Source organism: Dermacentor variabilis, chromosome 2 (genome assembly GCF_050947875.1).
Source record: "Dermacentor variabilis isolate Ectoservices chromosome 2, ASM5094787v1, whole genome shotgun sequence".
NCBI classification, from domain to species: domain Eukaryota; kingdom Metazoa; phylum Arthropoda; class Arachnida; order Ixodida; family Ixodidae; genus Dermacentor; species Dermacentor variabilis.
In genome coordinates, this window is record NC_134569.1 from 135,902,697 (window position 1) to 135,927,728 (window position 25,032).

At 46.9% G+C, this 25,032-nt stretch overlaps 2 non-coding genes across 2 annotated transcripts; both read left to right on the forward strand.

Moving 5' to 3' along the window:
• The first annotated feature begins 343 nt into the window (after positions 1–343).
• TRNAL-CAG (transfer RNA leucine (anticodon CAG)) lies at positions 344–427 on the forward strand. Its single transcript has one exon. It is a non-coding gene; the product is annotated as a tRNA-Leu (tRNA).
• Positions 428–8,693: 8,266 nt separating this feature from the next.
• Positions 8,694–8,777, forward strand: TRNAL-CAG (transfer RNA leucine (anticodon CAG)). The gene has a single exon. It is a non-coding gene; the product is annotated as a tRNA-Leu (tRNA).
• The last annotated feature ends 16,255 nt before the right edge of the window (positions 8,778–25,032 follow it).

Sequence of the window (25,032 nt, forward strand, 5' to 3'; positions counted from 1 at the left end):
GGTTTGTGGCGAGAACAAGGGCGCCACTGCGAGCTACCCTGAACCAAACAATACCTTAAAACCATGGAGGAAGGGAAAAAAAAGAACTTGGAAGCTCCGGCAACCGCGTAGGGCTTAATTCCCAACAGTTAACACGTAGGTGGACCCCGGAGGTGGGGAGATGTCGGAAATGATTGGTTTGGCGCGATTGGCTGCCTAACATCTCGTTACTTCTTCGTATTTAATTTCTTTTTCGCTTGTTGCTACTCAAATTTAACTTTGCCGGCACTCTCTTCTGTTAGAAGCAGAGGAAGCTTGGAGCAGAAATCTTGGCACCGCTCCGCTTGGTGGAAGCTCCCGTCTCGTCAGGATGGCCGAGCGGTCCAAGGCGCTGCGTTCAGGTCGCAGTCCGGTCTTCCGGGCGTGGGTTCGAATCCCACTTCTGACATATGTATTTTTTTTCTCCTTGTTACTTCTTTTTTTTCTACGTTGCCAACTTGCTTACGTCGATTTACTAGGAAAAGAAAATGCCGTTCACTGCGCGATGTTCTACAGTAAGAATTCGTATGTTTCTCAGCAGACAAGTGTCAGTCGTTTTGTCGACTATCGACTTCAAAAGCGTGACCGTCTACTGTCAAGGTTAAAGTTAGTCTTCGAGATGTTGAAGTTCTATTCGTTTCATGTTTATCTTCCTTTTAAAAATTACGCTGAGAGACAGTTTACTTTTCAACGAGACCAACTGTCTGCATTTGTCATAATTTATTACTTCTGTGGACGGCAATTCTTCGTTGAGTTAAATAAAGTGTTGTAAGAAATTTTAACCAAAAACATTTTTGTGCTCACAACCACGGAATTTGTTCTGTTGTAGTTGTTGTGGCTTCAAACTTGTATTGTCTTGTCTCGAAATAATGGCCCATACCCGCTAGGGGGCATTGGCCAAGAGACAGGCGGTTTCAAGTATGCTTATTAGAATTAAAACCAAAACTAAATTCGCATAGCAGAGCGTGGGTTAAAAATATAATTTAGCAATTATAAAAATACTAGAATTTTGAGGTAAACATGTTATGTGGAATTTAGAAACGCGCTTTCTTTTATTGCAATAGCAATTGTATAAAAGCCCCAAGCGAATTTCTACCGTCGCCGTTGTCGTCGCTGCTCGCCGTACGCTGTATGTGCGACTGAAAGCGTGTCAGGGTGAGCCGACGATCTCGGCTCAATCTCGCGCACGCAGAGAAGGGAAGCGGGGAGCAAGCGCGCCGCCTTCCGTCGCTCGAGGCGCGGTCATCGAGTGAGATGTGTTCATGGTTGCTTGTGCGTGCGTGACACCAGGCTTGTTAACTTATTCTGATGCCTATGTTTACAAGTTTATACGGCCGATAAAACTACTATCTTTACTTCGTATAGCTGTCCAATAATTTACTATTGCAATCGATGCCTCGTCTTTCTGGCGAAACTGTGGCGTTTTATTTATTTATTTATTTACTGAAGTACGTTTTGGGCAACATGAAACGCTGGACGCTGAATACTTCAGCGAACATTTAGGTCGGATAATGCGCAACTGTTACCAACATTAAAGGGACGTACACTAAACAAAAAAATGTTTTAACCTTTATTAGTGAATTACCATTCTACTACAGCAAAAAAAAAGTCCCCCTACCATGAGAATAAGAGGCTTGGTAGGAGAAAAGACGCAAGAACAAAAGACAGAGGGAGACGCCTCTCGCCGTCACGTCCTAGGCTTTGACGGCGTCTGCTATAGCCTAGTTTATCGACAGAAAATGAATGACTGCGTTTTAAAGGAGATGAAGATTGAAGTCGGCAAGCTTCCTGGAACATTTACTAAGCAAACCAGGCCCAAATGCGACAAAGAAAAGTACTTTGAAATTCTTGACGTTATATTAACATACCAGCGTTTGGGTTTCAGCGCGAAATTTGGAACATTGAACTTCGACCTCCATTTTCTTCTTCTACTGCATGTACTGAACATATTATAATTGACCACAGCATATTTTTCAAAGGATACTTATCAGTCTTATCAGTCCCATTAAGGTTTCGAGCACGTGTGCGGGCCTTAAGCACGGACCCGCATAATTAGTAACTAATTCTATGCTTCTGGGCCTTCCGTGTCCACTAATGTTTTCCTTCTCTCGTAATCGAGTCGTAGAGGCGTTACTGAAGCTTACCTTTAGCAGTCGCATTTTGGCGCAAGTTACGCGGGACGCACTGCGTACTGCACTAATAATAAAGCAGCTCCAGCCACGAGACGAGGCCTGATAAGCCAGGAAGAGCGCTGGAACGACGGTCGAGTAAGGACGCAACCTCGAGGTTTCCGAGCCTTCGCCATGACATCATACCTTCTGACGGCGTCTACGGTCGGGCATAGGTAATTTTACACAGGCTAAATGGGCTATTCCGAGGAGCGAAAGACTGTGCTTGGGAAATTTCGAGAAGTTTCGCCGCTCCACAAAAGTCCAAACACGCGAAAATACTCCCAATTCGCTACGGCCGGCGGCACTGACCTCTGGACTTGGAATCCCGAGTGCGATGAGTCATTTACTACGCTTCGCTGACTCCTCACATCCCCCCCAATCATGCGTCACTTTGACCCTACCGCATCTACTGAAATCCACACGGATGTTATAGTGTTATCGCACTTGGTGCCGTACTCACCCAACGCAAGCGTGGCTTTGAGGAGTATGTTGTGGCATATGCCAGCCGTACACTAACAAAGGCAGAGTCAAATTACTCCTTAACGGAAAAGGTATGCTTGGCTTTCGGAAACATAGACTTACGGATTGGGGCGCGTTTCGAGGGTTGTTACCCGAGGAGCAGACCGAAATTACAGACATTGAGGAGTGGTCGACCGAGATTGTAGACAAGGTAGAAAAGGCCGCCAGGGAAGTAGAGACGGACGAGCGTGTCCACAGGGTCGACAGCCACCTGGCCCATCTCATTGCGACCAAGCAGTCCATTCTGTCGAGGTGGAAGACGCAGCGGGCAAACAGAAAGCTACGCAAGAAGGTCGCCGAACTCTACCACGAGATCGAATCCCACAGCAGAGTGCTACGCACTCAGCAGTGGAACGAGGTTTGTAGCACAGCGTACGGCCAGATGCACTGCGGCAAGACGTGGAGTATGCCGAGACATCTTTTGGATACGACCACGACCAAGTCTCAACAGCACCATAACCTGGCCAAGATCGCCCACAACCCGCCGTGGTTGCTCAGTGGCTGTGGTGTTAGGCTGCTGAGCACGAGGTCGCGGGATCGAATCCCGGCCATGGCGGCCGCATTTCGATGGAGGCGAAATGCGAAAACACTCGTGTACTTAGATTTAGGTGCACGTTAAGGAACCCCAGGTCGTCGAAATTTCCGGAGTCCTCCACTACGGCGTGCCTCATAATCAGAAAGTGGTTTTGGCAAGTAAAATCCCATAATTTAATTTTTAAGATCGTCCACAGGGCGCTGACCGAGCACGGGGAAGACGAAGTGAAGAAACACCTCGACGACAAGTACGTACCTGCCGGTAACTCCTACAGAAACGCACCCGGACTAACCTAGGCGAAGCAAACGAGTGGCTAGATCGAGACACTGAAGTATGGAAAGCCCTGCACGATCTCAACAGCAAGTCTGCCGCTGGTCCCGACCGCGTTACGAAGAGAGCGCTGAAAAATCTTAATGAAGCGGCCATCGAGAACCTCACGGCATACTTCGCTGGCGATCCGGGTCATTACCCCGGCAGTGGAAAGCAGCCAAGACCATCTTGATTCCCAAGCCGGGCAAGCCACTCAACATTGAGAACCTCCGGCCGGTCTCGCTTGCGTCCTGTGTGGGCAAAGCGTTGGAGCACGTAGTCATGGACAGGTGACAGAGGTACCTGGAAGATTCGGGGCTTTACTAAACACCGTCATCGGGTTCCGAAACAAGCTCAGAACTCAGGACGCCATGATACAACGGAAAAGTGAAATCCTCGATGACACTACCAGCACGAAAGACAAGCGAGCCATCTTGGATTTGAACCTGCAGAGCACTTTTCATAAAGTGAGACACTCTGCGATCCTGGCCCAGGTGTCACGGCTAAACATGGGCAAGAGAACATATGCGTATATCAAGGATTTTTTGACGGAGTGGACCACCGAGATCAACGCCGGTGACCTGCGGCTCCAAAAGAAGAAGCTCGGCAGTGTAGGGACCCCCAAGGCTCGGTCGTCTCGCCATTACTTTTCAACCTTGTATTGATAGGGCGGCCAAGCAGCTCTCGCGAGTCGCGGGGTTCCGACAAACCATGCCGACGACATATAGCGCTGTGGATCCCAGGAGGAAGCGACGGACACATCGAGAGTACATTGCAAGAGGTGGTTGACGCTATCGAGCAGCTGGACGGATCTGGGCTCGTCTGCTCCCCAAGCAAGTATGAGCTGTTGGTGATTCCTCCGAAAGGAGGAGCTAGGAAGACGGAAGGCAACGAACCTGCGAGAGAGCAAGAGACAATAAAGATCAAGACGCGCAGCGGTCACGCGATCCCGGATGTCGAGAAGATACGAGTGCTGGGGATGCTGATTGAGCGCAAACGAGTGAACAGCGAGACGCTCAACCTTCTCGCGGCCAAAGTCACCACGGCCATTCGCCTCATCAAGAGGGTGTCACACAGAACAGCGGGCATGAAGGAAGAAGGCCTCAACCGGCTAGTTGAATCCTTCGCTATAAGCCACATTGCATACGTTGCTGCTTTCCACAACTGGAAGCAGACAGACAGACAGACAAAGAACTTTAATAACAAGGTCCTGAGAAGCTTTGCCCTAGGGCAGAGCTGCGGGCCGCTCCCACGTGGGGACGGGTAGGCCGAGCCTAACCGCCGCATCGTGGGCTCTCTGGACCGCCCAAGTTTGACGTGCATACTCTGAGCTCCGGATGGCAGAGCTCCATTCTTGTTCTGTGATGCGATTGGGTCCCTGTAACGAGGGGCATCACCAGAGCATGTGTGCCAAATTGCTAACAGCCCCACAGTGATGCGATTGGGTCCCTGTAACGAGGGGCATCACCAGAGCATGTGTGCCAAATTGCTAACAGCCCCACAGCCCCACTGGAAGCAGTGCGAGCGAAATAAAATCAATGCGCTCATACGCAAAGCGTAAAAGGCAGCACTCAGACTTCTCGACTGCACAAGCACCGACAAGTTCCTGGCCCCGGGAGTGCATAACACCCTGCAGGGAAGAAATCGCCGAGGCGCAGAGGACCGCCCAGCTCGCGTGGCTATCGGAAACAAGAATGGGCAGGCAAGTGCTGCGTGACGTAGGCCTGGGGCCAAAGGAAAGGGGAACCGAAAATACAGAAGTGCCTGTACCGGACGCAATTAGTAGACGGTTACGGGTGTGTCCGGTACCAAGAAACGGGAACCCTGAGTTCCACAAAGAGCAACGGGCGGCGAGGTCCAAGGCGCTCATCGATCTTCATGCCAAAGACCGGGGTGCCATGTTTGTGGACATGGCAGAGTATCCAGATTACAGAAAGGCATTCACCGCAGCAGTCGTCGGGGCATCGACCAGTGCAACGAGAACTGCGGCGAGTATGCGGACTCGGGGGGCGCATAGAGCCGAGGAGGTGGCCATTGCCCTGGCCATCGCCGACCCCGAGTGCACGATTATGCTCTGTGATTCTCGGATGGCAGTGAGAAATTACGCCAGAGCAAGGGTGTGTGGTGATCCAAGCAACGGCAAACAACATTACCTTGGTTCTGTGCAGCTACGTGACATTTGCATGTTTTTAATGTTTGGCTAAATTTTCGAGGGATACCCTGTATAAGCGTAGTGCGCGCCGATGGACGCGCTACTGGTGGCGGCCTTGCGCAGAACACACGGGAGAGGAGCCAGCCGCGCGCCGTAGTTTGTTGTGTCGTTGATAGTGCGTCTCTGTCTTATTCACATTTTCAGAGCAAAATAGGCAACATCCTTCGCATGTGTGGGGTGGCCAAAGCATCAAGGAATGTCCAAGAACAATTGTTGCGGGGTGGGGGGCTCAAATACCGGCGGAAACGTGCCGGCGATACGGTTCTAATAATTCCCCGCAAAGCCTCATCAGCGGGAGCAACGGTAGCAATGGATCGTCGCTTCGGCGGGAAATTTCATGTTCTCATCCTTTCCTTTGTCGCGTCGGTGTTTTTTTCCACTCGATCATAGACGCGTAAGCGACGAAGTTCGTCTGCAGTGCAGCATGAGGTTTAAAGGCATTTCGCTAAAATTTGGAATGCCGTTTGCCGCTTATATTGTTTTCCGCTTCTTTACCGCGTTGCGCTAGCTAGGCAGCACGACTGCACAAGCGCATTGTGTTGTATGTTAAAGCTACTGAAACTGTTGGTTTTATGTGGCCCGGTAAATCCTCGCACCAGCTGTCGCGCACTTCATGTTCTTTTTTAATACGTCTTTATTCTTCATGTTTCATGTTACTGTTCATGTTTTTACATCTATTTTATGCGTGGCTTCGCACATGTTTAACTGTTGCTAGTTGCTTCCCGCATAACTCTTGTTGATTCTTTTAGGCTGCCGAGTTTTCATTCTGCCTCGTTTGTAAAGGGTATAAATCACGCTGTGTTTTATCGGAATGATACCAAGCAAGTGCTTTTTTAACAACTTTATTCTCTTCGCCCGGGGGAATCTTAGATACTGTGGTTTTTTTGGGAAATATGTTTAGAAAATAGGTAGTTCAGGGCGAGAATTGCTAATAGTTGCTGCATATGGTATTATTGTTCCATCTTTCGCTGATAAGTTCGCGTCACGTTTGGGAAGTCATCACACCTCGATGCTGTCTGAGCAGACTTAACACGCCGAGTAATTTGTTTGTTTCACAACGTAGTCCATTCTTGCATGGGAATTTTGTACTCAAGGGAATTTTTTCTTATTATGCTTACGCCGCAGAAGACTAAACCCGGCCTTGCCGCCATGGCGCTCATTTACTTTGACTGGCGCTGCTCTGCCTTTAAATATATCATGTGGCACCTCTCTCCAGTAACATTTAAAAAAAGGAACTGAAAAATTAGTCAGACTTTAGCTTTGTACGTTTCCAAGCAGTTCCCTTGGAGAACTTAAAATTGCAAGAACTGCAGCGGGAACGGCAGTTCACCGGCGTACGAAGAAGAATTGCATCGGCGGTGCAGCGCTAACACGCGCTTTTATTAACCCGTGCGTTTGGTGACTTCTTTGACTAGTGTACGCGTTTCCATCAATAAATTCGCAATTACACATCTTGAGGCGACTTTGACTGCACTTATTCGGCGATGTCACATGTATACATCGGCAGAAAAATCACAACGGCATATGCAGACATCGCACTGTGCGGATTTGTTTGATATAAGTCTGCACTATAGAACCACGGGTGCTTATTAGTTAGGCACAGAAGCAGCATTACGGCAAGGGTAGAATTTAAAAAAAAAAACGATCGCGACATCGCATTATTCAACAAAATTTATCGGCTAGTTAACACGAGCCCCACTTCATGTAAATGGGGTTCATGGCGTTTGTCTGCGGGACGCACCTGGCACGTATGTGCACCATGTTGTCCCAAACACCGGTACCATCGTGTTAATACCCGCTGCCACAGAGGTCAGCGTTTTCCCTACGGCTGTCACCGCAGAGGAAGCAGTCTGGCACCCGAACAAAGGAGAAATCACAGCCGCGAACCACAGCCATCCTTGCCGCAAAGAGTTTTCTGCTACTGCTCACGCGCGTATACTGTTCAAAGCGCCCGCTATCTATAGGTGGCTATCAGTGGCGCCTCTATAGGCGGTGCACGAGGCGTATACTAGTCTTTCAAACCGAGCAGCAACCTAAGAGCTTTCTTCGCCTCGCAGTACATCGTACTTTGCCGTCCACCGATCGTTCGCTCAGCAGCCATAGTGCAGTCACAAATAGCCACGAAAACATATTTTATTATCCTGCCTTAATGTAGTAAATTTCGGTGCGGCATATTTGGATAAATTTCTTTAAAATCAATGAAATTCTGGGGCTGTACGCGGCAGAATCGTGATCCAATTACGAGTCACGCCGGTACACGAGCGTGTACGTTTGGATAAGGGTGAGGGGCTAAGGTAACACGGAAGAACAGAGAGGGCACATACAAGTCGGCAGGGAGCGTGTTTCCTGTCAACCGCTTTGCCCCTTTTTCTGTATTACCCTAGCGCTAACATTTACTCACGGAGGAAGAAAAAAGACTAAAAGAGGAAGAGTCGCGTGATAGTCTTGATGCTTAGTTATAAAAAGAGGGCTCATAAGGAGAACACAAGTGTCACGCGAACACTTGTCACGCGATAGGCAAGCGGTAATATCTAGTCAATAGCGGATAACGCGTGGCGAGGGCCAATTATGACGAGACGAGGTTGCCACTGCGAGCTACCGTGGACCAGACAATACCTTATGAGCATGGAAGAAGGGGAAAAAAATTTGGAAGCTCCGGCAACCACGGAAGGCTTCGTTCCCAAGAGTTAACGCGTAGGTGGACCACGAAGGGGCGTGGGGGGGGGGGGGGGGGGGGAGGGAAGATGTCAGAAGAGGCTGGTTTGGCAAGTTTGGCTGCCTAACATCATGCTCCTTCCTCGTATTCTTATTTTGTTCCCTTATTGCCGTTATTCAAATTTCACTTTGCCGGCACTCTCCTTTGTCATAAGTAGAGGCGGCTTGGAGCACAAATCTTGGCACAGCTCCGCTTGGCGGCGGCTATCGTTCTGTCAGGATGGCCGAGCGGTCCAAGGCGCTGCGTTCAGGTCGCAGTCCGGTCTTCCGGGCGTGGGTTCGAATCCCACTTCTGACATAAGTATTTTTTTCTCCTTGTTACTTCGTTCTTTCTTTTTTGTACGTTGCCGACTTGGTCGCGTCGATTTACTAGAAAAAGGAAATGCCGTTCACTGCGCGATGTTCCACACTTAGCATTCGTATGTTTGACAGCAGCCAAGTGTCAGTCATTTTGCCGACTATCGACTTGAAAAGCGTGACCGTCTACTGTCAAGGTTGAAGTTAGTCTTCAAGATGTTGAGGTTCTGTTCGTTTCATGTTTATGTTACTTTTAAAAATTACGCTGAGAGACAGTTTACATTTCAACGGGACCAACTGTCTGCATTTGTGATAATCTATTACTTCGGTGGACGGCAATTCCTTGTTGAGCGAAATAAAAGGCTGTAATAAATTTTAACCAAAAACATTATTATGCTTACTATCGCTGAACTTGTTCTGTTATAGCTGTTGTTGTCGTCGTTGTTGTTGTTGTGGCGTCAAACATGTATTGTTTTCAAATACTTGCTCATCCCCACTACGGGGGATTGGTCAAGAAGCAGGCGGTTTCAAGTATATTTACTGGAATTAAAAGAAAAACTAAATTTGCATAGCATAGCGTGGATTAAAGAACTATAATTTAGCAATTATAAAAATACTACAATTTTGAGATAAGCTTGTTATGTGGAATGTACAAACGCGCTTTCTTTTATTGCGATGGAAACTGTATGAACGCCCCAAGAGAATTTCTATCGTCGCCGTTGTCGTCGCTGCTGGCCGTACGCTGTATGTGCGAGTGAAAGCGTGTGAGGGTAAGCCGACGATCTCGGCTCAATCTCGCGCACGCAGAGAAGGGAGCAAGCGCGCCGCCTTCCGCCGCGCGAAGCGCGGTCATCGAGTGAGAGGCGTTGCTTGCTTGCTTGTGGCCGCATGACACCATGTTTGTTAACTTAGTTCGCATACCTATGTTTAAAAGTTGATACGGCCGATAAAACTACTATCCTTACTTCGTACAGCTGTCCACTAATTTGCTATCGCAATCGATGGCTCGCCTTTCTGGTGAAACTGCGATGATTAATTGATTGATTGATTGATTGATTGATTGATTGATTGATTGATTGATTGATTGATTGATTGATTGATTGATTGATTGATTGATTGAAGTCCTGTTTGGACAACATGAAATGCCTGGACGCTGAATACTTCAGCGCACATATAGGTCACATAGTGCGCAACTGGTACCAACATTAAAGGGAAGTGCACTAAGCAGCAGGGGCGGGCTCATGGGGCTTCAGCCCCCCCCCCCCCCGAAATTTTTTCGTGCTGTCCATGCACCACCGACCAAAGCAACCCCCGGCGCCAGAAATCATTCTGGATTTAGTCTAGAGCATCTTTTTCATGCTCGAAAAGCAATTTCACCGCGATAATTGCGAACACGGGCTGGATTTCGTGGCAACGCCCATGCACCGGGAGTCACGTAACGCAAGCAGCCCCATCCGAGCACACACAATGTTGCAAGGATGTTTCGATGGCGAACGGGCTCGCCGCGGCATCTTGCGGAGGCCCCGGAATCTACATTCTATCATGGAATTTACGGAGCGCGTGGATGTCAATTCTGAAACATTATGGGTATAAAGTTCTCATAAACTTTTGATGTGAAAGGTGCATTGACATTTCCAAACGTGTGCTCTAGATTTTCAATTGCGGAACTTTGTAAGTTTAATGCTCCCATAAATATTTGACGCCAAAGGTGCATTGACTTTTCCAATGTCGCACATCGGGCCATACAACGAGACAAGCCAAATCAACACGCTATCAGACAAGTTTGGCAAAGCCCGCAGCGAGGCCCGTTGAGACGAAGCGTTGTGGTGGTTCATTCATGCCGTCATGTCACATAAAAAATATCAACATTCTTTTTCACCTGCGCCAAAGCATCCAGTGAAGACACTAAAGCCAGCCAAGGTAACTACGTTCTTATTTATTTTTCTACTTTGACTTTTAATCGCGAGGACACATTGAGCCTCTTCAATTTTTTTGTTCTCGCTCCCCTACCCGCGGGCTGCCAGAGCCAGCCAGAGCGCATGCGTTTTTCTCGTGTTGCCCCGACAACCGCGCGGCGCACTTGGTTGCGCGTTCGGTTTTCTCTGGCCGAATGCATTTTCGCCTGGCAGTTTGGACGCTTTCTAGCTAGCAGACGAGGAAAACAAACAATGGTCGCTAGCCGGCATCACGGTGGGGGACTCGACGGATCGCACCGCGTTCGCTTGAGCGCAACCTCTCCAGAAAGTCTTGTCTCGCCGGTGTGGGTACCGAGCAGTATGCGCATGGTTCTTGTGGACCAAGCATCTCGTGTTTTCTTCGATATTCCTTTAATAGCCACATTAGTTGCCCAAAGTAGGCATTCGATTGTGACCAACATACTTTGCGTTTTTTTTTTAATTACGGTGCCCCCGCCCCATAAAAGGAAAAGAAGCGTTGTTGCGGTGCAGCGAATTGTCGCATGGTGAAAGTTCTATTTTGTTACTTCTTTTGCGGAAAGTAATGGGCCATGGGACGCTTCAGTTGCCTGATACTCTTATTATATTATTGCGATAGCTATTATATGGAAACTCTAGGCGCATTCCTGCCATCGCCGTAGCCCCTATGCTCCGCATGAAGTCCAAGGGCGATAACATCGTGACCGCGCGCCACATGCTGAATGTGCGAGTGAAAGCGTGGGGGGGGGGATGGGTGAGCCGACGATGGTGGCTCAGTCTTGCGTGTGCAAGGGAGAAAAGTGAGGAGCAAGCGCGCCGCCTTCCGTCGCGCGCGATACATCGGGGGTGTGGATGGAATGGGGGCAGGATCTAGGATTCGGTGAATCTGTGATTGCGCAACATGTTTATTTGCCTTGTTTGACGCATTATATACCGTGACTTCTTCTTAGATACATAGATTTATTGAATACTTATACGTATGTTTAAATATCTTGTTGCGAGGTTTTGTGTATAAGTCCAGTGAACTTTGTTTCCAGTGGCACTTTCTTGCCCTCTATCATGCTGTATTTTTGCCTTTGTATATTCCATTGTATCTTCGCATTTCTAATGTTCGAGGGCGAGTCAAATGAAAGTGAGCCTACCCACCCCGCGCAATTACGGTTCTGTTCATTATCTGCAAGGCCTGCGCTTAGCAGACAGGCATCTCTCATTTGCAAAAGTGACACGCAGGTGTGAGGATAAATGTTTCCTAATGATCTCCTACACTGGGTTGAACATGACTGCGTGCCGTAATGGACGCTCCAGAAGTTGAGCAGCGTGGTGCCGTGAGGTTTTTGACAGCTGAAGGTGTTTCCCAAAAAGAAATTAGTCGCCGTATGGCTGCCGTGTACATTGAACATTGCATTTCATTGGCCACTGTGAAGCGTTGGAACAAACGGTTCAAAGAAGGACGTGAAAGTTGCAAAGACGATCCCAGACCGGGCCAAAGCCATCGTGCAAGTACTCCTAACAAAATTGCAAAGGTTGATGACCTGATCAGACAAGAAGGGAGGATAAGCATCGATGAACTGGCAGAGCATGTGAACATCAGTCACGGTTTGGTTCAAGCCATAATCCATGAACACGTCGGTTATCGGCTCATGTGTGCGCAATGGATGCACAAGATTTTGAACCACCGCCAGAATACGGAGAAGATCGGCGCATGCCTTTACTCATCTGATCCGGTATCACAATAAGGGTGACGATTTCTTGTCTGCATTTGTGATCGGAGACGAACCATCATGCCACTACTAAGAGCCTGAAACACGACGGCAAAGCTTACAATGGAAACATTCGAATTCACCCCTCCCAAAGAAAGCAAAGGCCGTCATTTCTGCCGGGAAGGTGTTCTTGACTTTTATTTTTCGATCGTCAGGGGCCATTACTGATAGAATTTTCTAAATCTTCAGAGACTATCAATTGCTTCCGATGTTGTGAAACGCCGGATCGGCTGCGTGTCGCAATCAAGGACAAACGAGGTGGAAAATTGACGAATCGGGTCATCTTGTTCCACGACAATGCCCGTCCCCACGTCGCTGATGTGGTTAATAAAAAACTGGCAAAGTTCAAGCGGGAAACGCTGCAACATCCGCCACACAGCTCAAATCTGTCGCCTTGCGACTTCCAGATTTTGGGACAACCGAAAAAACAGCTCAATGGAACCAGATTCATCTCGAACGATGACGTGAAAGTCAGTTGCAGACGTTTTGAAGCAGCAACCCAAGGAGGTTTATGAGACGGGAATTCCGCGACTGGTTAGTCAATGGGACAAATGTCTATATGCTTATGGGGGCTACGTTTAATTAATGTATCCCGTTTGTCATATATTCGCAGTGGCTCACTTTCATTTGACTCGCCCTCGTATATTCTGCAGAACTCCTCCTTTTTATACGTGCTCTCTGTTGCGACTATAATTTCGGTGCAATTACTCACGATACACTACCGTTGACAGCTGCTGCTGCGTAATACATTGGAACAAATGACAGTGTCATTGAGATTTTTCACTGTGACACTTTATTTTCGTCAGAACGCACATGCATTCTGACGAAAATAAAGTTTTTCCATCCATCCATCCATCCATCACTGGCCGTTGCATATGTACAAGAATGTAAACAAGTATCTTGAATGACAATGTGTCATTAACATATTTGACCTCAACTTGTTCATTTCATTTTTCATATCAGCGGCATGCACTGCTTTGCTGGCTCCGAGCTGATGTAGTCCTAATGTTCGTGTGATATTTTCTTTACTTATTAAATAGACAAATACATGGAAGCATTGACATCAGTTATGTTGGGCACAATTTTTGGCACATATATATTCTCGTACCATATATTCAATATGGCACGAGTATATTCTTTTATGAAAAAAAATCATATTTTACTTGTATTAACAGTACGTAGTGTTCAAGAATTTGTTTGCAGCATCTTTGGCAATGGCAATGCACTTATTATTCGTGTATTTGATCCCTAGGCAAATTGTTTAAGAGAAACCTTTAGCTCGGGCCTAACTCCGACGCGGCCTATTCAGATACATGTAAAACGCAGAAACGCTTTTCTGAGATAACACCTGAATCGCTTTTAATGAAATTTGTTGCATTTGGGAGAGTAAGTTAAATTATAGTGTCTGTTGGGAGCGGAATTTCGATTTAGGGCCTGAACTTTGTTTAAAATATTTTGAAAAATTCGAAAGTTAGAAAAAATAGAAGCACGAAGTTTGCAAACTAATAGCTCTGCATCAAGAACAGATATCGCGGTTCTGTAAACGGCATTCATTACACCATTCAAAGCGGACAAATTCGATATGTCAATTTGTATCTTACGTGGATTGGTTATGTTATGTACAAGGGTTCTGCAAAAGCTGTATTTCCATAATACTTAATTTTTTTAGACTCATGTACAACATATCAATTTTGTCCGCTGTAGATGTACTATTATGTGCAATTCACAGAACTGTGATATCAATTTTCATTGTTGATTTACCGAGCTGTAAACTTAATTGTTTCGTGTTCGGAAAATGTTCGATTTTGCCACTTTTCAATAAAATATTGACGACCTAAATCGAAAATTCGAAACAAACAGTCACTAGAGTTTACGTTTTTCTTTTAAATGCAACAAACCTCGTCAAATTCTGTGCAGTGGTTGCCAAGAAAAACGAATTCTCCTTCTACATGTATTTAGATAGGAACATCCGAGCTAATGTTTCCTCTTAAGGAGGAGACCGAGCTGTAAGGTGAGCCCCCCCTTCCCCCCCCCCCCGAACGAAATTTCTGGCTACGCCACTGCTAAGCAGGAAAATTGTGCAAAAGACAACGATCTGATTATGAGGCAGGCCGTAGTGGGGGAACGCTCCGCATTCATTTTTACCACTTGGGGATCTTCAAACGTGCCCCCAAAGCATGGGACAGGGGCGTTTTTCGCGTCCGTCGAAATGCGGCCGCCGCGTCTGCGATTTGAGCCCGCGAGGTCCGTCCTTATATCAGCGCGATACCTCAGCCGCTATACAAGCCACCATTGTGGGTCAAAATCGAACTCTTCAGTAAACACTCTATCAGTCTGAGCTGATTCAGATTTTGTCTTAAGTGTTCCTGTAATGCAGAAACGTTTCACGGCTATGTGTTACACACTCAGCTCCTCTGAAACCTTCTAAAAAAACATAACGTCACTGCTGGCGCTCATCTCGATCGGGGTGCCCCGACAATTGCCAAGATCAGAAGCTCCATAAAAGTGTGATTACGTAATATGAGTCCTCTGCTTACCTACGTTTATTCCAACGCCGAACAGGTCGACTTTTTTTTCCCTTTTCTTTTCTTTTTTTCTTTTCTTGAAATCTCTATGTATGTAGCACGCCCGCGCACTTTGCGACACAGTCAGAATAGGCAGTCGTACATAGAGGAATGCTATCCAGATAAGCAAAACGAAAAAAAAAATACAATGATGATGTGGCGGGGGGCAGCCAGCACGTGCGAGTTTGGACAATTGTAACTGATTAGCGCCATTGTCAGCTCTTTATGCAACTCGTTTCTGGTATACACATATTGTTTCGCGTTTCTCTCACGCGGCGATTGCGTCATCGCTTATTGTAAAAATAAAAAGAACGGGAAAAGCATAGTCAAGCTATAGGAAGGTGAGTTAAGCGACATGCATCGCGTGCCTACGTTTGTCGTGCTGTCTCCGACGGCATCGTTTCGCTGAGTAATCATCCATCGCTAGATGGCCTCAGTACTTTCACATACAGCCTGTTAAATTGTCAGGAAATGATTAGTTATTAACTAACTTACAGCAAAAATTTTGGAGGAGAAATGAATGAGAAATAGCGCATGAAGAGCTCGCCAGGAAAACTGCCCCAAAGCAAGCAGAAGTTCCTCCACGGCTGAGCAAGCAGCCCCGCGATAGTGTCCAAGAGAGGAGATTTCCAGACACAGAATGTACGGAATGTAAAATTTTATACCAAGTTGTTTAACCGCGCTTTTAAAGCTTTTTTTTTCTTCTTACAAATTAAAAACGGCTATAGCGTAAAGAACAAAGTGATCGATCGCCTCATCGCCTCCAAAGATTTCCCGGCTAGAGAATTCTCCTAGACCATTCTAGACCATTCCCCGTTCTTCTCCGCAACCACCCGACGCGATGTTGTTGTGTTTAGCTCGGATCACACTGGTGCTACCCACAAGTTTAATTAATTTGGCGGAGAAATCTCGACTATTGTTATTCTGCCCCTGACGTACCGATACATGCAGGCTGGCAGTATATGGAGCGTTCGGCGAGCTCCCCCGATCCCTCGCTGCTCTTTAGGCTTTGATGAGCTCACCTCCTAAACAAATTACCAAAGAAATGTAAGGCCGATTTTCCCTTTGTTAGGTTCGGTGCCGAAGCCTCAGCGCCTGTATACGTCGCTGTGACCATCACAGACTTCAAAATAAGTTGCTCGTATTTGGTCCACTTGGTGCAGGAAATGTTCCCAAAGCTTGGTAGCCAGGTGTTATTTTTATATACACTTTCTTTAGAACCCTGACGCAATCCTTCTTTACCGAGGGAGAGAGAGATGAGATGAAGAGGAAAGGCAGGGAGGTTAAAGTAGATATTAGTCTCCGGTTTGCTACCCTACACTGCGGTTGGGAGATAGGGGTTAGAAAGAGAACAAAGAGGAAAGGGTTAAAAAAAAGGAGGGGGTGGAGAATGCACACGCGGAGACACACACACACCAAGGGCGTTCCAGTTAGAGACATTCGCAAAGGTCGGTAGATCGCAAAAAGAGCAGTAGCGCTCGCACGGTCTTCTTCTGTGACGTTAGGCCCTGTCGATGGTGTAGAATTCCTTCTCTTCCGATAGTAGTCAGTCGTCCAACTGGTCCAGTTCGTTGTGGAGGGATTCCCTCTGTGCACTGTACTGTGGGCAGTCGCACAAAATATGGCCAATCGATTCTTCAGGGCCGCAGTGGTCACACGTTGCGGTGTCGGCCATCCCTATGCGGAACGCATAGGCTTTGGTAAAATCAATGCCTAACCCCAGTCGATACAAAAGCGTGGCGTCTCCACGGCGATGCCTTGATGGGACTCGCAGGCTTAATGTGGGATCAAGGAAGTATAGTCGAGAATTCCTGAAATGTGGCTCATTCTTTACCGATAAAACGCTCGCCCATATAGAGCAGAATATAGGCGCCATCAGAATCAATGACGTCACGGTGAGCACTTCAGGCTGGCGTCGACGCCCATCCACGGTCACATTTAATTTCTGCGTCTTTTTTCTGATTGCGAGGCCTCCTTTCACGGTGTAAGAGTGGCCGTTCTTCAAAAAAAAAAAATTCTGGTGTTTTACTTGCCTAAACCTTGATATGATTATGAGGCACGCCGTAGTGGGGAAGTCTCCGGGTTCATTTTAGTGGCATTTGAGCACCAGGGGTTATTTAACGTGCACCCACCAGTGCACGTTATCACGGGTGTTCTTGCATGTAATTGCCCCCATCGAAATGCAGCCGCTGTGGCCGGGATTAGATCTCGCGACCTCAGGCTTATAGTAGCGCAACACCAAAGCCACTACGCCACCACGGCGGATCTATTGCGGAATACAAATTTAGTAGTACGGTGTAATCTAATAATGCTCTTCAACGTCTCTTTAAGGAAGCTGCCAAGGCATCGAGGAAGTATCATTCGATAACTTTGTTTTAACTTCCCGCATATTGCGGCAGGTCAAGCTAACCGAGGAATCTTTAAAATGCGAAAGCAGTTATGTGTCCCGCGGTCAGTAGGGGGATGCGTGTCTTAACGAAAAAAATAACTGTTTTAAAAACGGAAAGAAGAGCAATCACCGCGCAACACCGACTCACTCAAGTCGTCCGTGTCTCTCTCGCACGCCTTTTTGTGTTCTCGTGTAGTCTCTCGCTCAGCCAGCCCAGCCCAGTCAGTGTGACTTCATCAGTGTGACTTCATCGCTCATTAGCATATACGTCGTAAATATGCGATAACAGAAACCAAGGAAACACCTGGAGTCAATGATCCGGCAAAAGATTTTCGCAGCGGACCGCCGCCTGTAAAGCTAACATTTGTCCAAGCTTCGACGATCGTTAAAACTGCAGTTAACGAAACGTTGACCCCCCGAATCGCGACAACACAATTGACATATGAAGTCAACTATAGAAAAACTGAGGAGCGTTTGGCCCGGAGCAATATAGCGCACACCGACACTTCACAACGATTTGTTTGTAACATCTGCGCTGATATATACTGATGCAGGCATACTAACTCCAGGACATTTCGCCATTAGTTGCCCATTGTTACATTGTTACATTGTTGCACAGCGAATTCCAGTGGTATCACTCACACCGCTAAAAGTAAGGGTCAAGAGTAGCTGAAGTGGCTGATATTTCTTGTTTCGCAACTATTGGGCTGGAAAAATGAAATGGCTGTTCACCCTTTTAAGAGCCGCATTGTTTTAAGCGATAACTGATTTCCACTGTAAAGCATCGCTTGTCGCCATAGGCTCCGCAGAATCGAGTGGATGGAGCGTTACTGACTTGGAGGTCACCAGTACAATTTATGACTCCTGGCACAGGAGCTATATAGGAATACATCCCAACCGCGCCGCCCAATCTTTCTTGTCCTCATACTTTACAAAGCAGGGCCCTTCACGTGTAATATCCACGGCTTCCTCATGTGTTAGACCATACCGCACTGGCGCAATAAATGAACAGTGTCACTGTAAACCGAAATCACAAACCGTGGTTATAAAGTGTAAGCGCGTAATTAACATAACGTTGGCGAACACTGAAATAATTAACCGCGAAGAAAACAGAGAGTATGAACATAAAGTGCTGCGCTGCGGCAATGTACACCCTTCACAGCCGAAGCAGGGATCCGTTCAGGAATGGCGCGCGCGTGAAATTTCCGAAGGGCGGGCGGAGGCGCGCCTCGGAGAAATCGAAAAGCTCTCATTTTTTTTTTTTTTCCTTCTTTCGGGGCGTGACACTAAACGATCACCACGCGCACTACGTACGCGGAATGAAAAGCGCGTCCGCGTTCGTGTCTTTCAAGCGTGATATGGTTCATTTGTTGCCGCATATATATATATATATATATATATATATATATATATATATATATATATATATATATATATATATATATATATATATGTGTGTGTGTGTGTGTGTGTGTGTGTGTGTGTGTGTGTGTGTGTGTGTGTGTGTGTGTGTGTGTGTGTGTGTGTGTGTGTGTGTGTGTGCGCGCGCGCGTGTGTGTGTGTGTGTTCTCGCAGAGTACATTACGCAGTACGCAGAGTACGCGTCCTGATTCGGCAGGCACCGTGATTCGAGGCCCGGTCCACCAACGCATCAGCCTGATGCTCTAAACATCAGGCCACGAACTTGGTATTTATTGCATCATGTATATATTACCATATGCGAGAAGCGTGCAAGCACTAGCCAACACATCACACATTGATAACCTAGAGAAGAGCTATAAATCACGACGTGCACACCACGCACCACAGAGAAGCTACAAGAAGTTTTGCACCCGGAAGAGTGGCAACGACAGGCAACTTATCAAGAGGTGTTACCAGTCCGGTTGAAACGCTGTTAGGTCGTATACATGTCCTTCGAGTTACCAATCATTTGAGCGTACTGAAATTTCGACGAAACAATGGGTTCAGCATTTTGGTCCAGCATGCGTACGTCTCTTCCATAAGCAGTGTAGTCCAATTAGGGAGAAAAAAAACATTGAAATGGCACGTTTTCTTCGCGGGTTGCCATCAAGTGTCGGAGGGAATGCCGATTCAAAATGAAGTCTTTCTTAAATGTCCTTTTCGTTTTCGGGACGTGCTTCACTAGGCCACAAACGCACGCATGTTTCTCTCATGCAAAGACCAACTCTTGCAGATGGACGCCGCGTGTTGATTACGATGATTATTTACCATGCTCTGGGCACGTACCCCCAACGGGATATACAGGCGATGAAGCGAGCGGTACATATCGTGCCGCCAACTGTTATAGATTCATGGCCAATCACCCGACTGTGGGTGTGTGGCACAACCAATCGGGTCAACAACAACCACGACAACTACTATAGCTCCCCGAGACGATCACCGGCTTTTGATGACTATAATGGTTCCCATACTGTATGGCGCATATACCCACGACGAGCGAGTGCCGGGTACACCTCGTGCCGCCACGGAGCCGCTCTTTGAGATGATCGCTGCGCGTTGATGGTCGAGTATATGATTGCATACAATGGTACAAATGCCCACATCGGGTATCGGGCACGAAGCGCGTCCGCATGTTGATGGCGGCGATTTCCATAATATGGTACATACGCACATGTACACGTGATAGCAAATGCGCTCCCCGATATACCCTTTAGGCCAAAGATGAAGGAACGAAATGGACATGTGTACTTATGGCATTTTATGAACCGCTTCTGAAAGCTTCGCTTCACATTATACATATCAACATGTGTGTTGGATAAGCGTTCTTTTTTTCTTTGTCGTCATTTTATCATGCTTAATAAGTTTTCCTTGCAACGCTGCACATTTCAGCCGATGTATAGGTATTTGAGTAATTAAATAATCTGTACGGGATAAAGGTACACAATATGGCCGCATAGCGGCATTGTGTATTATACTTAATGGATCAGAACGGCAAGCTTGGGCGAGCTGGTAGGCCAACATTTTTTAAATCAAACGGCGGAAAACGAACAAAGGACAACCGCCCAAATAAAGAATCTGAGAAGAAATAAGGATCAAATAACCCGCGAGCTAGTCGAGGCATATACAATATGCATAAAGATTCTGTGTGCAAGCCAGACATCGATCCGCTTGTACAACAAAGAAACAGAATTCATGATTTGCATGATTTCCTGATGCGCCTTGCATATCTGGCACGTACCGCGTGCCTTTGCTGGTGCGTATATAATATTGTCCGTGCAATAGAGTGTTTAGTAAAGTTTATCCAATCCAAATCGTCAGCCAGCGCCCACACGTTGTCTGAGTAGACGTCCGTTTCAAGCTGTTTGATTTCGAAGATGTGTACCGTTTTTGCATAGCGACAGAGGGCAACATTTCAACATATTAAGACAAAGAAGGCTGATCCCAGTGGGTTAATTAACATAAATCGGCACAAGTGTTCAGAAAAAAAGAAGAAAGACAGAAGTGGCTTGCAAGTTTACTTTATTGTTTCTTTTTTTTTTATGACTTGTTTTCCTGTTCTCCGTATTGTGAAGGGAAGTAGATAAGGAATATGGAAGAAAACAGAAATGGACAGCAAAAAAAAATAATAATAATAAAGAAGAGAGAAAGCGTCAGAAGCACGTGGTCACAGGCGTGATCGCCTTTGGTCCCGGAGCTGGAAGTGAAAAGATAGCGGCGATGAGAAACGGCCCGATGCAAAAATTGCATTGCTCCAGCGCCATCGGCGGCGATGATCGTCAGCCTAAAGAATTTCCGACCGGTTGAAAAAGACCATTCGCTTTGTTAACGGAATGACTCGGTTGGCAGCATGTATCTGATGCAGTGAGGATAATTTAGCATTTGTTGTTTAGTCGCGTACACACACACACACACACACACGTGTGTGTGTGTGTATATGTATATGTATATATATACATATATATATATATATATATATATATATATATATATATATATATATATATATATATATATCATCGTCTTAATTAACTAATTAACTTCTCAAATATTATAATTAGATGAAAATTGTCCATGAGAAAATTGTAGAGCGACCTGAAAAACTGCTGATGCAGCTTTCTATTGCTCAATCCGGGCTTCATACCAGTGTTTTTCTGAGCGTGAAAGAAGCCCGCGAATACATGCAAAGTACCTCGAGTGGCCAGTCGCGCGGCAATTTGGCGTGCATTCGCGGGCTTTTTTCACGCTCGGAACAACGATATTATGTAGCACGTATTGAGTTGCGGGGGTGGGGGGGTGGGGGCTCTGGCAATGCCCCGCGTTACTGCTACGTAAAAAAGGACTCACTAAACTGTTCAATTGAAACTTGACGCGTACCATCGAGTTCCAACCAACTACGAGTCTGGGGATCTCCGCTGGATGCGAGTTATAGCCCTCGAAATCCTCCAGCAAGACCTCCAGAGAGCGAGATTCGACGTCGCGCGCGCGCGCGCTTTCTTTTGCTCGCGACCGCGGATTTCTCCCGGGACGCGATCGAGAAGACGCTCTCTGCTCCCGCGTCAGCGACGTCCCAGGCCCGTCCGCCTCGCTCCGCGTTTCCTCGGGACGACGAGGAGCGCGTGCGTTGACCTTGAACAGGAATGCGGCTACAGCGCGTGCGGGGGCTGCAACGCCACGCGACAAGCCGCATTTGCCGCCACTCAAACACACACACACACACTCGGGCACGCCAGTCTCGCTGCTTCGGAACACATCCTCGGCTTATTCAGTGCCGCGCGTATATAAATAAACACCCCCCCGTTGGAAGCGCTGCATACGTGGGAGTCGCCGATCATCCCAACTCGCGCAGCGATAACCCCTGCCTCCACTGGGCCCCTGCTTCGCTCGCGTTACTCGCTGTTTGAGCACTCGAAGGAGACACAGTAGAATCGCGTAGTTAGACCAATTGGTTCCATTTAACGGGACACTATTCAAAAGCTGGAGAGAGAGAGGGGGGTATGTAAATGGAGGAAAGGCTGGGAATGTAAGCAGCACTGAGCCCGTTTGGCTGCCCTGAGCTGGGGAAAGGGGAGGAAGCGATTAAGTCAAATCCGTATAAAGAGTTCATGAAGTAGCCCCTGATTTGTCAAAAGCATTTGATAGAGTTCCACACAAAGCTTTACACATTACACATTTACACAAAAGCTTTACACATTCGGCATGAATGGGTTGGAGCATGTATCATAGTAAAAGACAGCAATTCGTTGAAATAGCTGGTGAACGTTCGTCTACACTGCCTACAACATCGGGGGTTCATCAGGGCTCGTTACTGGGGCCCATTTTGTTTCTGCTGTATGTAAATGGCATTGCTAATGATCTGAATTCAAATGTCGAAGTGCGATTAGTTGCCAACGACTGTCTGCTATTCTATCGTGTGCAAAGCGCCAGCGATCAAGTTTTGCTCAATGAATCCTTGCAGATAATATTTCATTGGTGCTCCAAGGGGTACACGAAGGTCAACTTTGAAAAGTGCACTTGCATAACGTTCTCAAATAAGAAACTTCCCTTAAGTTTTAGGTACGGTGTAAGCGGTAAAGAAGTCAAAGCACTCACAAATACTTACCTACCTCGGTGTAACAATCACATACAACCTAAATTGGAAAGAGCACATCGACAATATCTGCGGAACGCCCCCCCCCCCTCCCCACGCAAACTTGGCTTTCTGAAAAGAAAACTATCGGCTGCTGCCGAAGTGTGAAACTTAAAGCTTACAAGACGATCATACGCCCAGCCTAGGAATACGCCGGTGTAATTTGTGACCCTCAATAGCAATACTAAATGAATAAACCTGAACGTGTTCAGAAATTAGCAGCAAGATTCATTTAGTCTTCCTATCGATGAACGCAATCCGCAACATTCCTGCTAACAAGGGCAGGACTACAAATGCTAAATGTCCGGAGAAAAATTGTCCATCTAACGTTCCTTTATCAGCTATCAAAACGGTAAATTTAACTTGGACTCAGCGTCATGCCTGCTCCCACCTAGCTGGAAGAACTCCTCGAACCAATCACTGTTATGTATTTCTGCCCTACAACTCACGAGTTGATGTGTACAAATATGCGTTTTTTGTTCGCGCTATAGCTGAGTGGAATAGCCTTGTTCCGGAAGTTTTCAGTGGTGCTGATGGCTTGACTTCGTTTGAACAAAAATTTTGAGCTGTGTTTTTCATGGGTTGTATTTAGCATTGCTTTTTTTTCTCGTGATGATTTGTATTTTCATCCATGGCAGATATTACTCTGTTGTATATGCATATATCCCACCCTTTAACAGTCCGCATGCGCTTACAGTAGTCTAAATAAATAAATAAGGGACAAGTGCACACCAGTTGCCCTCATGTTCATTCTGAAAACAGGCTTGCAGGTTCCAGAGTGGGGTTTTGAAGCTTGAAAACGCTGGAGTACAGTAGTCCACACGCAGCTGTAACAACAACAACAACAACAAAAAGAAAGAAACGACGTGTGAGGAAAGAAAAAAGTGAAAATTAAACGTCAGCCGAGGCTGTTATCCTTCGCGGTCAGAATTTTTTTCATCCTTTTGATGAAGAATACTGCCCTGCGATTTATTGGGGGCGAGGGCTTACGGAATCGCCATTTGTCGGAATCGCCACCTTTGCGTAGTATGAGGGATCACGCGGCGCGCTCCTCATAGGTTTGGCTTACGGCGCTTAATAAAAACATCACGCGGCTGCTGCCCTATTGTACATCTCTGTAAGTACTCTCAAAACGAGGCAACTTTATTACTGTCGAAATAATAATCTTGGGCAGACTGAAAGCACAGAATCGTTTACAGACGCGATCTCTTTACCGAATACGTACCGTGGAACGCCACTGCGCGCGGTCGCTGCGATGGAGTCTACCGAACCGGCTTCTTACGTGAAAGGTCGGCAGTTGCCGAGCGTAAACTATGTGAAATATTTTCTTATAGTGGGCGGTCTGTATAACCAACTGGCGCATAACAGAACGAAGCCTCAATGCATGCAGCGATCGCGCGGGTTCGCGGCGACCGACTGTGCGTCTACATGCATGTCCGCGCACAATGTTTCGCTTTCACTGAGAGCGCTTTCGCACCGTCCTGTGAGCTTTAGGCCGCAGCATATGAGCATTTGACAGCCCACAAGTAACCTCTGTTGCGTGAACGTTATCAGAGCGGTTCAAAGACAATTTCGTTTTAACAAGGGACTTCGACGCATACGGCGACTGTGATGTGTCGTCGCGACGATTCAATATATTTTTTTTTCTTCTAAATTCTTGGAAGTTACAATATTATTTCTAAAGTTGCGTCGCACTGTATGCAGTCAGCGGTCGATTTCGCGCTGCTGCTTTTTCGTAATCCAGTGCGTTATAATTCATAACACAAACATGACCATATGCCATGCCTTTATTTAATGTGCTTCTTACCACTCCCTTTCCGTTCCAGTGAACTTGCCAGTGTCTAGCATCAACAAGTTCATAGAACAAACCGCCGTGACATCGGCCGGGCAGGGAGCGCGGGCGAGCGTTTCAGTGAGCGTTTTCTGCTACTCACCGAACATCGCAGTCCCGGTGCCGTAGCAGAAATATTCCTCGCGTCTGTGCTTGCTGCATACCCGAGTTGTAGCCGATGGCTGTTTGCC